The sequence below is a fragment of the Poecilia formosa genome, unplaced genomic scaffold (genome assembly GCF_000485575.1).
Source record: "Poecilia formosa unplaced genomic scaffold, Poecilia_formosa-5.1.2 Scaffold58, whole genome shotgun sequence".
Classification (NCBI taxonomy): domain Eukaryota; kingdom Metazoa; phylum Chordata; class Actinopteri; order Cyprinodontiformes; family Poeciliidae; genus Poecilia; species Poecilia formosa.
Window position 1 is genome coordinate 168,569 of NW_006799997.1, and position 4,654 is coordinate 173,222.

Below are 4,654 nucleotides of genomic sequence, written 5' to 3' on the forward strand. Positions count from 1 at the left end.
TTTTATTTTCATGTGAAGTGTTTGACTTATTAAAATTGGTTTCCGAGAAGCTGTGAAGTCTTTGTTTTCATTGTGTGGAAAACATATCAGCTTTGAAGCATTATGGCAGGAAAATCACACTATTTAAATCTACATTATACATGTTAAAAATCTATGTTATCACGCTGTACTGGCAAATCCATGATGGACCAATCATTTGATTTTTATATGTGGATTTTTGGATTTGTTTGTTAGATTCCAAAGCGGGCAGAAAGTGATTCCCATGGAAACCGCTGTAACTCTGTATAAAAAGCCATTTAAGCAGCAAACTGCTTCCTTGTCCCATCATTCAGACCAGAAAAACCTTTGGGATTCCCCATCACATTTTCTTTCTATGTGCTTTGACCTTATGTGATTTTCTATTTTGGAATCTGATTTTTAACAATCACTTGTGTTGGTATATTATTTTTAACAGGAAATACAAATAAAGCCTCCAGCTTTGAGGGTTGACAAAGAGCTAACAAAGTGTTTACCTAAAAGCTAACATGTAGCATTTTAGTGCTAATATCAAAAATACAAATATACTTTGAGTGAAAAATATAATTATTTTTCATTCGAACAATTGGTCTATTCAGAGCTAAACACCATAGCAACTTCCTTCATTAGCAAATGTAGTCATAAGCATAATTAATTAGGTCAAATGAAATTATGAAATCAAATGTACATTAGCACCTTAGCATTTGAATTAGCTTCGACTAATTATTATAACTGATAGCAAATCAGGTCTAAAGAGAATAGAGATGTAATAAGAAAAGTACATTTTCTTTGAAGGCTTTGTCAGCTCTTTTGGTCTTTATTTGACAGTTGTCAGACAGGATCGCGGGTTATATGCGCCAAGGGTCGATGGCCTTTGGCGAATGTCAGACTTAGTTACTTCCGGTTATTTCAGGCTAACAGTCACCTTTAGGAAGCCAACAGCCTGCAATGTGCATTTACAAACACTAGATGGAACTGGTCTCCTTACTTAACCAAACCTAAGTAAAAAAATGTCCTCGAGAAGCAGAAAGCGCAGCTGTGCTTCGTTTGCAAATTATTCTTCCGGTCAGAAGTTGCAGCTAATTCGAAAAATGTATCTAAAATATTTATATATAGCAAAAGAATACAACAACAGGAGACTCTGCCAAGAACGAAAAAGAATGAGAACAAAGTGATTAAAGCTTTCTGCAGTTTAGGTGAGCATGATTGATCTCAGCTGTTTAAATGAAGCTTAATGATAAAATAGTAATATGCTTTTGAGTAAAAATGCGTGTTGGCATTACGATAGTTTTTGATTCTACTTACATTCTGCTTGAAGTTGCAAGTTTGCTTTAAACAAAACCCTTGTTTTCGGAGGCCAACAGCAGCTGAAACAATTTATGGGGAAAAAAAAATTGTGTTAATTACGTCCATCTTTTGCATCTAATAGCATCTTGTTCAGGTGGATGAAATAAGAAATATTGCACAATTACGTCACAATTGACACATGATGTAAGCTCAGTACTGAGGTGGAGCTGTCCCGTATTTTGGATGCTCACTTAAGAATGAGGAACTTTTTCATTATAACGAGATAATTTCTTGTCTTAATCAGATGCAAACCTAATAATTATAGCAAGTTTTAAGTAATGAAGAGCTTTGAAACTGAATAAAACATGTTCCATATTTAAAAGAGGACATATTTAGTCAATTAAGATGACCCCTGCAGTCAGTCATCCTTTCATTGTCTTCCATTAAACGGCTCTATGGGGCAGGTCCTTGTTTCCCTCACCGCTGGCTAACTGTCTCCGCTCTGTGTGGCTGACAGGCCTCTACGGCGACCCACAATGCACTGAGACGGTTCGGGCCCGGGTTCCCATGGGAGAGCCGGGTTCTGCGGGCTCCTCCGTAACGCCACGGCTCCTCTCATATGAACAGGAACTGTCATCAGGCGGGTCAGAGGCGGCCCGAGAGCCCACAAGCTTCTGTTTCAAAGATCGCGTCCACCTTCAGATGGGACCGGGCTTGAAAGAGGAGCTTAATCACCACGGTAACCTGTCTATTCGACACACACATGCAGAACAAGGAGGCCTTTGGGATGGGAAAGGCTGTAGATGCGCTCCCCTCCCTCGTTGTTAGCCCCAAACTCAATGTTTCTCCACTCTAAGCCTCATCAAGAAAAGAAAAAAAAGAAATTTCCATATTTACTTTGAGTTAGTCCATCTCCACTGACACGTCTGTCAGTGTGGCTAAATCTGGCTGATTATTAACCCGTCGTGTGTGTGTTACGTGTGACGTGGCGAAATGTAAAAATGTCAACTTGTGGTTTTGATGGGACTCCGGTTACAAAGGGAGCCACTTTCTGAGGAAGGAAAAAGTTCACATGAAAGCTGATGACGAGGGTTGGCTGGAGAAGAAACATTTAGCTGCTTTACATCCAGAGGACTTAAATCCATCCATCCATTTATGTGTCATGAATGTATTTTGTTCTCTAAAAATTAGCCACAACAAGACATTGAAAACTGCTGATTATCTCCAAAAATTCTGCCGTTTTCTCTTGCTTATGGTTGAATTGTTACCCAAAACCAAATGAAGACACCGTTTAGCACACTCTACGTTGGGTCCAGATGGGATTTGTGAGCCAGGCTTTATTCACAGTTGGCTTCTCACACCTGTGTCTCCACGGATAAACGTCTCGGCTGCGAATCCCTGGAGAAACGGAGAGGGTTGATGATTATTTAAAGATCTGGGCCAGCGCGGGTCAAGACGACACGCTTTCACACCTTCACGTTTCTGAAACCACGAGGCGCTGCGAGGCAGCGCCAAGTCACAACAGCACAGAAAAACAAGGAATCACAATACGGTTTGGAAAATCAGCTTTGCAAGCAATAAATAATCTCGACAAAAACATCCACCATTCACTGTGATCTTTTCCACTTTAAAATGGTTGAATGGAACTCAAGAGTCAACACGATATCTGGAAAAACAAATGTGTTTTTATACACTTTGTCTTTTATCACCGTAAAAACTCTGTTTAATATCACTAAAAATGATTGTTTATCTTTAAAGTGGAGATTTGAGATTCTGTATTTGTGTTTGCATGAGTTCCTAAGAAAATGGAGATTTAGGATCCTGTGCATATCCACTTTGACACATTGATTGATTCTCAATCAATATTGTCTTTATTAATTTTACGTCCTAATACAATATTTAATACTAGGTCAACCTATGTATCTGTCAAATATGACGGCGTATTAGGGTCATTGTACTTAAGGGGGAAAAAAAGGAGGATGCTTCTGTCCAAAAATGTAGACATTTTTAGATTAATTTCAGAAATTTTCTAGAAAAAACCTGGAAATTTCTGAGCTCCAAAAGTCTAAAATTTGCAAGAATTTTAATTTTAAACTCAGAAAATTTCACATTAATTTAATGTATTTTCTAAAAGAGAAAAACTTAGAATTTTTGTTGAGTTTGTAGAGTTGAGAATTGTTGATTTTCAGAAAAGTAATCTCAAAATTTCTGATTGTTTTCATGCAAATTTACAACTTTTTGAGCTCAGAGAATTCCCTTGTTTTTTTAGACAGTTTCTCAGATTAATCTCAAAATTTCAGAGTACTCCTCTTTTTTTTCCTTCGTAAAATGGCTCTAGTATGCCGTCATAGTAAACGCAATTGAACCTCGTGTTTTAATTCCTAACAGGAAGTGCTAATTGTTTTGAACCTAGCTGACTGGCTGACAGATTTTAGCTTCGCACTACACTGCCCCCTGTGGGCATGGCATGTGAAAAACAACGTTCAGGGGTGGATCGGTGTGGGTTCATGTGGATGAAAACTTCTTTGAAAACGATCCATTGTGCTTGATCGTATTATTTTTCAGAGAACGCAGTGGATATGTTAAGTTTTCATAAAACCTGGCTACATCTGGACAAGACCTGAGTTTGTAGAAAACTCAGACTGTGAATCACTGACATCAGCATCTCTCTGATTTGTGGAAGCTGAGCTCTTCTGCGTCCGTGCCTCTCTCGGGTCTCCGCTCTTATAAAGCCACTTCCTGTGTGCTCTGAGGCGAAGAACCAGCAGCAGTACCTGCTTCCCACTGCAGCTGCAAATAACACGGTGATGGAGGAACAGAGCCACTTCCTGCACAGATCCTCCAGGGAAATCCAAACCATACGCCTCTGCAGCCGTTTCTGTCTTGTGGCTTTGACATGTTTGTTATGCAAATTAGCATTGGGGCCACTTTGATCACGGAGCAGTTTATATCTGAAGATCGCACTTGTTTTCTCCATATATATCAAATCATGTTCTGTGCTGACAGAGCCGCCGCGCATCTGGACCTCTGGGAGCGCCTGGTGCTTCCATTACCAAAGTTTATCAGCATTCCTGCTGATGGCGAAACGTGGAGCTGAAGGAACTGCAGCAAACTGGATGGCTTTATGGTCAGTCTGGTGTTCATGGCAGGACGATCAAAACATGGCTGAAAGAAGGATATGCTTCTATGTCTGAGTCAAATCATCTACAAATGTAGAATTTAGTTCAAATCGATTACATTTAGGTCAATTCAATACAAATTATACAGCAAAATTCTGCTTTTTTTTTTTTAAATAAAAAATATTAGCTAGCTCTTCACGCTCCTCTTTGACCCCTGGCCTGACAACAACTCG

The 4,654-nt window shown here is 39.3% G+C and overlaps 1 long non-coding RNA gene across 1 annotated transcript; it reads left to right on the forward strand.

Moving 5' to 3' along the window:
• Positions 1 to 1,098: 1,098 nt before the first annotated feature.
• Positions 1,099 to 2,168, forward strand: LOC103139188 (uncharacterized). Its single transcript, XR_476381.2, has 2 exons — positions 1,099 to 1,211; positions 1,820 to 2,168. It is a non-coding gene; the product is annotated as an uncharacterized LOC103139188 (long non-coding RNA).
• Positions 2,169 to 4,654: the final 2,486 nt, after the last annotated feature.